Raw genomic sequence first — 9345 nt, 5'->3', positions numbered from 1 at the left:
AGTTTTAAAGAGGAGGGTTGCAGTGGGGAGAGACATAGACTCCACCTCTGGACTGGGAAATTGCCACTGTCTATGGGATTGGAAATGTTCTTGCAGCCATTTTTGGAAAATACAATCCACAACCATGGGGTTCTTATTGAACATACTTGGGATGACTTAACTCATAGTACAACCCCACATAATTTATTTTAGTCTATACAAATGTATCCAAAAACCAGGTTGAACGTAGAATGAAACTATAGGTTAATCTAAAAGAGAAACTTTTCAAATGCAGTTGTAAACAGAATGCTTTTAGCATGGTGAAAATATATGATTGTGGTTATTCATTTAGTCATATGTAATGGGTCAATAAATAGGTATATACTTTTGGTTGTAAATGTATGCGTTAAAAGGTAGATGGGGCTTCCCTGGTGGCGCAGTGGTTGAGAGTCTGCCTGCCAATGCAGGGGACAGGAGTTCGAGCCCTGGTCTGGGAGGATCCCACATGCCGCGGAGCAACTGGGCCCGTGAGCCACAACTACTGAGCTTGCGCGTCTGGAGCCTGTGCTCCGCAACGGGAGAGACCACAACAGTGAGAGGCCCGCGCACCGTGATGAAGAGTGGCCCCCGCTCGCTGCAACTGGAGAAAGCCCTCGCACAGAAACGAAGACCCAACACAGCCATAAATAAATAAATAAATTTATAAAAACAAAAACATCATCTCAGTTCAGTTGCTGCCCAGCTGCCCTTTCTAAAAAAAAAAAAAGGTAGATGTCAACACAGCTGTCTCTCTATTTCTCTACTACCTAAACACATTCATATATATGTGGGGACACATCATATATATGTAAGTGTATGTATATATAATATATATATATATAAACACACACACACATATATATAGTGTCCTACTAAAGCTAATTCAGCAATGTCATTTTTTTTTTTAAGAAACTTTATTTCCACTAATCTATTTCCATTTTCTGTTTAAGAGTCTGTGGAAGAACAAGCTGAGACCACTCAGTGGTCAGTCCTACCTGTTCAGCGGCCTGAGCAGTGGAAGCTGCAGTCCAGTCCCCAGTGGTGGGCGGAGCGCTGCAGTCTTCAGTAGGGAACCGCTGATTAGGCGCAAAAGGCGCCTGCAGACCCATCTGCAACCTCAGGTCGAGCAGCAGCAAATTCGGGAGCTGGAGCAGTCCATTCGCCCTGAACTTCCTCCTGGGTCACAGCCTTTCCAGCAGCGGCCTTCTTAGCATCTCCGCAGAGTAGCGATCAGGCTGCCCTCCCCCGGGTGCTCACGGGAGCTGGTGCCACGCATGCGCAGAACTTCCTGCAGCCCCCGCCCCGCATCCACCACCGCAGACCCACCTCGGGAGCTCCCTTGTTGTCGCTGGGGATGGCGATGTCCACAAAGCGCAGAGGAGAGACTGTGACACAGTAATGGAAAGCGGGTTAACATAAAACGCCTCCGAGATCAACCTGGATCAGTAATCACTGAAAGTCGTGGCTCTGGGAAGGCGGCCTGGATCTGGTTAGGGAAGTTTCCAGAAGAGAAGTGTCTGGCAATACGAGTGGCTCCTGGCAGCAGCAAACTTCAGCACAGCTCGCTGGCCAATATTCCTAGAGGATATGACACTGACATCAGCCCCGTTTCCAATGGCAACAACGGCGCGAGCCGCCAGGAGAGGCTTCTCCCAGGTTCTCTTTAGGCGTATGAGGTAACGTCATCACTTTTCCTTTTGTAGATGTACTGTTCCAATTGGTAGTCAAGGTTGGTGTCACCTAAGTGGGTTCCTGATCCAAGGAACTGGAGGAAATTCTCCTCCTTCATTTGCAGGCCATCAAGGGCTCCGGACTTTGTGAACGTTTCCCTTTAACCTCTGAGGGGAACCCAGAACAATGCCTTATGGACCCCTCTCTGGGTAATGCAGGAAAGCAGGAATGTCATTTTTAATAAATAAATAAAAGCATTATATTAGCAAATTAAATTGTGGTCAGTTTATATGCAGTGAAAAATTTGAAGAAAATGCATGACATTCTAGATCTGGAAGAAGTCTCAGCTCTTTGCTAACCCTAACAGCTAAAGGTCACAGTTATGAACTGAATTGTGTCCCCTCAAAATTTATATGTTGAAACCCTAACCTCCAATACCTAGAATGTGACTTTATTTGGAAAGAGGGCCTGTAAAGAGGTGATTAAGTTAAAATGAGGCCAATAGGGTGGACCCTAATCTAATCTGACTGCTGTCCTTATAACAAAAAGAGATTTGAACACACAGAGATACCCAGGGCACAAATGCACAGAGGGACAACCATGTGAGGACACAGCAAGAGGGTAACAATCTGCAAGTTAAAGAGAGAGGCTTCAGAAGAAACCAACGCCACTGACACTGTGATCTTGGACTTTCAGCCTAGAACTGTGACACAATACATTTCTGTTGTGTAAGCTACCCAGTCTGTGGTAGTTCATTATAGCAGCTTAGTAAACTAACATAGTCACTCAATCTACTATTTGAATGTATAAACAGAATTAGATATCTTTCAATATTTTTCTAAATATTCTATGAAGAATTTTCTACCCAAAAACTTTAAATACATTTTGGGAAGTCTATCCTTTGTAAAGCCTCACGTTTCCCTAAATTTCCCTCCTACACTTGTGCCCCTGAGCACTCACGTTTAAGGTCCTCTGGCCTTGTGTGTTTGGGATCCGTTTATAAAAGACAGTTCTGAGTATATTCAAAGCATGTTATTACCACAATTCCCCAGGAAAAACACAAGTATTGTTTAAGATTAGAAGTTCTATTATGAAATCAACCTATGTTTAAATAACCTTTTGGTTTTAATTGATGTTTTTAAAAACATGAACAAAATGCAGTGTCAGGGTCAGAGCATTTGAGACTTAATAGCCATGAGAGACTTATGCACTCCTCGGTGTGATTATAAATGCATTGCCCTTTCTACACAAGGATGATGCTATGACCGTACAATCATTATTTAAGCATAAGCTGACAGGAGAAACAACAACAAACACCTTTGTCTCATTTAAAAAGGGAAAAATATATTCATAGTTTTTTTAAAAAAATAGAAGTTGCAAGTACTTGTGTTTACTTATGTAAGTTTGTTGGTTTGTGTCTGTATATTTGTGTTAGCATATTAATTCAATAGATTAAACCATTTATGAACTCTGTGTCCTAGGATAAATTCCTAAATCTAAAACCAAACAAAACAAAAACAAAAAAACCACTGTCCCCTCATCTATAAAATGGGGCAAATAAAACTCTATCTCTAAAAGATTGAGGTGGGAGGATTAAATAAGAAAACATATGCAAAACTCTTGGCAAAGTGGCTAATACATAACAAGAATCAATCAAAAGTTGGCAACTATAAGTTTTTATTACCATAAAGCTCAGATGCTGAATTTCTCAAAGACAGAGACCTCTGCTATCTTAGGGCCAGCATCATGCCCTAGAGAATAGGTTCCCTATGAGTATTGTAGATTGAACTAAATTATTGTCTATTGGGCTGAACCAAAATATATATTATATTACATTTACACGTCTTATACTTCTGTTACTTTCTAAAAGTATTTTAATATTGCAAAGAAAAAAATTTTATCAAATGTTAAGGCAGTTAACTGGGGAAAATAAACTATTTTAAGAAATCTAAGTTAGTTTGGGCTTGATTCTTATAAACCCAATGCTTTTGAACAATATGTAGTCATTAACCATGTATGATAAGAAGACTTCTGTTTCAAAGAAAATTTAATAATGTTGTTGGTATTCCAATTTGCTTTATTGATCAAAAATTTAATTTTTCCTTTGCTATTTAGAGTTGATTAATTTGATTTCTGATCTTAAAAACTTTAATCTTTTTTTTTTTCTGAAAAAAGGCAAAACATTTTGCTAATTTTCAACTTTCAAGGGTCTGCAGTCAGTTCAAGGCTCAAAGCTGATAGTGGCACAAGTCCACTCAATTTAGCAAAAGTGAGTTCTCTGTTCCTCTCTAAATGTTACAGAGAATTCATTACCTTTTTTGCACTTAAAAAGCTGAAACAAAAAGCCACGGATATCAACACATCATGAACTCCTAAGAGGAAAGGCTATCTTGATTGCTGATTTCTTGCTCTTACAATTTACCCTAACAGAGGATTTCTGGAAAGATATACCAGAACCATAGGACAGCGAGACTGTTCGGCGATGGAAGGATCACGGGGACAGAATTCAGGAATCCAGATTCCAGCCCTGATCCTGCTAAATCACACCATTTCTGGTGAATATCACTAAATTTCTCTGGATCTCAGCCTTCTTTTCTGGAAAATAGGAAGTATGATGTGTGTATCCTTCTCCATGAGAATATGATTATGCTTTGAAAAATGGAGAACACGATTTAAATACGGGAAATTTTTGTCTCATATGTTGTCTGCTATGGTATATATTTTTCTCTATGAAAATGAGTATTGAGTAAGCCAATGCCACCGATAGATCTTATGAGAAGTTAACAATGTACTCCGAACATTTACTGCATGCCAATTGTGTACCACTTATTGCCTGGCTACTATGATCTAGGGACTTGAAATGTATCACTGTCTAATCTTTAGAAGGCAACTACTAGGTAGTCATTTTTATTCTGATTTGACAGAGCAAAAACCATCAAGAGCATCAGTCCTGTATGTTTTGTCCACATGTGCAGGAAAAATGTTCTAGATTGGAGCCAGAAAGCATGACTATTCCCATTTTATAGATGGCGCTTCTGAGGCTCAGAGAGGTTGAGTTGCCCAAAGTCAAACAGAAGGTTAGTGACAGATATAGTCTCCAACACTTCTGGGAGATGGGTACTGGGAGCTCCATTTAACCTATGGGGAAACTGAGGCTCAGAGAGGTTTAAGAATCTGCCCTAAATTTCCCAGGCAGAAAGTGCTGAAGCCAGGATTTAATCCCAGGTCTGTTGACTGAAAAGCCAATGTTCATTTCACTACCACACAGTGTAAAAGGAAGCATGTTAGATACACAAAATATACCTCCTCCTTTTATTTAATACACAGTAGTAAAATTAATCATTTTGCATTTTACAACTTCCTTGTTCACTTTTCCCTCTGTCCTTGACTACAAAGCCTCTCTCTGCTCTTCTGCCTGATTTAGCTGGTCTCCAAAATTCAAACCTGTTCTATTTTCTTTTCAGAGAGAAAGGTTTATATAGCATCATACTTTCTTTTCTTCTTGCTAGTTCTGCTTATATTGCTGAGAGTTCAAGGACTGTCTTCCTTAACAATGCCAGATCTTTGATGCATTAGATTTAGGAGAACAGCTTCAGCGTAAGGATGAATTGACAAAAACTCTTTATTGAAGTTCAAATAGGAAAACTTTGTACCACTGCAAAAAATCAAGATTTTAGCTAACCCTCTTTGTTCACAACATCCTATGGTGTTGATATTCTTTAGTGAACCTTCTCCCTAGGAAGCCTTCCTTCTTCAAATACCTTCTTTAGGTTCGCTCTCAGTGCTTTAATACCTTTACTACTTTATTTCTGCTCAGTGCAAACTTTTTGGTTTCTCTTTTCCTAGTTAGCACCATTGGAAACCAGATGAAAGGCAGCTTCTCACTTTGCACTGATAGTTGATCAAGATAAGCCGACAAACACAAAGGTTACAGAGATGATATTGTACAAGCTATATTAAGGTCGGGTAACCAGAAACCCAATAAGGTGGATTAGGGGAAAAATCAGCACAGATAATCTTAAGCTTCCAAAGTTTGCCCTGAAAAGACTCAATGCTAGCCTATTTCCTTTGCTCTACATAAAAGAACATTTCTTTGCTTTTGGAGCTGTTCATTGTCATGAAATCAGTCATTTGAATCAAAATCCTTAAGGACATTTTCCACGCTGAGAGTCCTGCTTTGAAAAGTGTCTAATTATCTTATAGTCCTGATAACTACCCAGCATGCCCTAGACTTGACAAATTATTTTCTGTCATTAGACCCCATGAGAAAACTCTGCAATGTAAATACTGTACTATCAGAAATATTTAAGTCACTTCTTAGCCCATAAATTCTTCTATTAATAAGAAAAAATCATTAAGGGATGCAGTAAAATATCATGGTTAGAAGGATGGGCTTTTAGAGTCATTCAGGTACAGGTTAAATCCAAGATTGGGCACTTTCCGTCTGTGTGACCTTGAGTAGTCACTTAACTACCCTGTGGCTGCAGTTTTCTCATCTGTAAAACAGGTGACTGTGCCATGCCCACCTCATAGGTGGATTTGATCATGTTGCTTCTCTTTCTCTAGATAATGACAATGATTAGCATCACCCTATGCATAGATGGTTTACCAAAACCAAACAATACAGTTGTGCTAGGAGTATTGTGAGGATTATTGTATAGATTACTATAAAGGTTAAATAATATTTGCAAAGTACTTATCACATGATAAGTGTTCCATAAACAATTATGAACAGACCTCAAGCCAGTTCAATATGTAAAAGTCTTAGGTTCTTTATGGTAGATTATGTGGCCACCAGGTCATTTTTGAAAGCAAATCACAGACCCAGTTCTGCAATACATATAGACTAATATATTGATAAATAGACATGAATCAGGTGACACAAAATATTCTTTATAGCTTGATAAAGTCTCAGCTCTTGATACAGTTAAGTGTTCCATTAGCATCTTACATGAAATAGTTTCTCAAAACAAACACATCACTAGAAATCCTCTCACACCGATGGCCGGAACCAGTCTGTTCAGGGCTCAGGTCTTAAAAGCATTATTTCTACTGCTAAAATTCAGGCCTTCTTGAATTATTATACCCTGTTCATGACTGCTTCTAGAACAATTTTAGCCAGTACAGGTATCCTGAAGAGCTTTAATTTTTGCCGATGAGATGGTCTTCTTACATTAATGATGCTGGTCAATAAGCCACCATTTTCACCTCTGAAAAATTATTTGCCATATAGTATGCTGTTTATGAATAATAGGGAACATTCTTATTTCTAACTTATTTCCAAAATCTATGCTGAAATAAGCTAGATTTTGATAGCATAGATATGAATAATAGAAGTGCTTGCATTAGTAACCTCTAGAGCATGGAACTTCTAATTTGAAAGCTAGCTGGACGGCCCTGGACTGAAATTCTTGAATAGAATGTTTCCAGCATCTGGGATGTGCCCTCAGTCAAATAACACACACACAATACCACACTGCATATTTTAAGCAATAATCAATCCAATATAAGCATGTGTTCTTTATAAATGAAAAACAAAACATATATTTAAATCAATGATTATGACAATAATCAGCTCACCTTATTTTTATCTACTGTCTCACCTTGGGTATAGTCTTCAGAATAAGAAAGCTGGTAACGGGGATTTGCCATGGGGGTCTCCATAGTATGGAAAGACAGATTTGAATGGAAAAAAAATTTTTTTAAAGGAAGGTGGGTGAGGGTGGCCTCTGTATGTGGCTAAGATGACAATGTCTAGGGCTTACTAGCCATTCTAAGCTTGGATCTCAATTCTGAAAGCCATCTCTTCCTTCAAGGCCTCTTTAGACTAGGTTGAAAACTGGTCAAGATCCCCATAACCTCTGAAGATAGGGTCATTGCAAATAGTTTCTAGCTGAGGGAAAACATAGACAATAAGGTACATTGTTAACAAATGTCTTTTATCCAAACTTGATAAGTGGTCTGATGACGCTGGAGGGAGACACGAAAAATCTGCTACTTGTCCAAGCAAGTTGAATGTCCACTAAAAAAAAAAAGTAACCACAATGCTTATTTCAGACTTTGGAACCCACAATGGTAAAGTTTATCTGTTCCCTAGCTGCCTTAATGTCAAATTCTTTTCACCCACCACCTTGCAGAAGGAAAGAAAGAAGGTTCCAAATACATGACAGCTTCTCTGTTATTTCCTGTTTATAATTTTTAAAGGAAGAGATAACTAGGGGAGTCATATTATATCATTAGAGCTTTACAAAGTACTAGTGCATTTGTCTATGTCTCTATACTCTTTATTAACTGTGCCATTCAAGAGTTGTATAGAACAAACTTGTCAATTAGGAAATAGGCCATACTCTAGAAACTTCTCATTTAAATGATTCACTAGAGAACACATTTCAAAAGTACAATGTACAAAAGAACACTGCCACAGTTGAAGTCACAAATCTCTTTTAAAATCAGATAAGTGGAGAGGATAACATCACTGACAAAAACATCAACCTAAATTAATTTATCTAATACACATAAAAGTTATGAGACATATTATGAAAGTCTTAATATCCAGGAAAATTATGCAAAAACATAGAGTTAAATAATATATTTTTAAATGTCATGGAGAAGAGGGACCTGTAGTAAAACATATAAAATTTGTAACAGTTCATGGTATTTGATTGTCTAATATATATATATATAGTGAACATTCTCCTACATTCTGGGAATATAGACTATAGAAAAGCATATTCCCAGAATATACATATTATTTAGAAAATCAATTCTACCTTTTTCTCTTGTCTAGAAATTCTCCTCTAAATAATCTTAAAATCACTGTCTTATTAATAATCACTCTTTACTATAAACAAGGGTAGAATATTTACTCTTTGATCTTGATTCCTTGGAAGTAGTGTTTCCGGACTAGCCAGAAAGTGTTTCATAAGTCAATTCTGGAGACAAGTGTTCTACCCCTCATTCAAATAAGCCTGTCTGTAGCATCAATTCTTCATATGTAGATTAACCATGTAAACCACATTTTATCAAAATTCTCTTCTAGTTTTAAAAGCTACGTGTTTGTGAAATAACTCAGTTTCTGAAATCTTTAAGGATTAGAAAAAGACATAAACAAAAACATTTATATAAGTTAAATGAAATAATTATACATATTAAAAAATAAATTTGGAGTCAAAAAATACTTGTTAAACTTTTAGTAGCAAAAAAAAACATGAAGACATAGTTAACGTTTACCAAGCCCCCATATGCATATTCTCTCCCTAGAATGTTCCCATCAAATTTCCACAGCTCATTTTGTTCTTTCACTCAGCACATTTTGAGAAGTATCCTTCTCTCCTTCACTGGATGAGGGCTCATGGATTACAAAATAATTTTCCCATTAATTGTAAGCCTAATGAAGTTTGTAAGGAATGAGCAACCACTCTGCTTCAAAGAGGAAGTGTTATTTGAACCAGGATTTGAATGATGAAAAGGAGATCTCAGGCAGAAAATAGAGAACAAGCTACTACTCCGTGCTAAAAGAACAATGTGAACGCAGGAACGAAGGTGTCAAAGAGAAAATGTTGAGAAGTCCAATATGGCTAGTTGGAAGGAAGTGGCTAGTACAGTTGATGAGTCTAGGGAGCTACAAATGTTGTGGCCAAATTGTGGGGAGCTTCG

The 9345-nt window shown here is 37.8% G+C and overlaps 1 pseudogene; it reads right to left on the bottom strand.

The window, feature by feature from the left end:
* Positions 1-941: 941 nt before the first annotated feature.
* LOC132434327 (small ribosomal subunit protein uS2 pseudogene) lies at positions 942-7353 on the bottom strand (annotated as a pseudogene).
* Positions 7354-9345: the final 1992 nt, after the last annotated feature.

The sequence above is a fragment of the Delphinus delphis genome, chromosome 11, assembly GCF_949987515.2.
Source record: "Delphinus delphis chromosome 11, mDelDel1.2, whole genome shotgun sequence".
Classification (NCBI taxonomy): Eukaryota; Metazoa; Chordata; class Mammalia; order Artiodactyla; family Delphinidae; genus Delphinus; species Delphinus delphis.
Note: the sequence above shows the minus strand (reverse complement) of the source record. Positions and strands in the feature narration are given on the sequence as shown.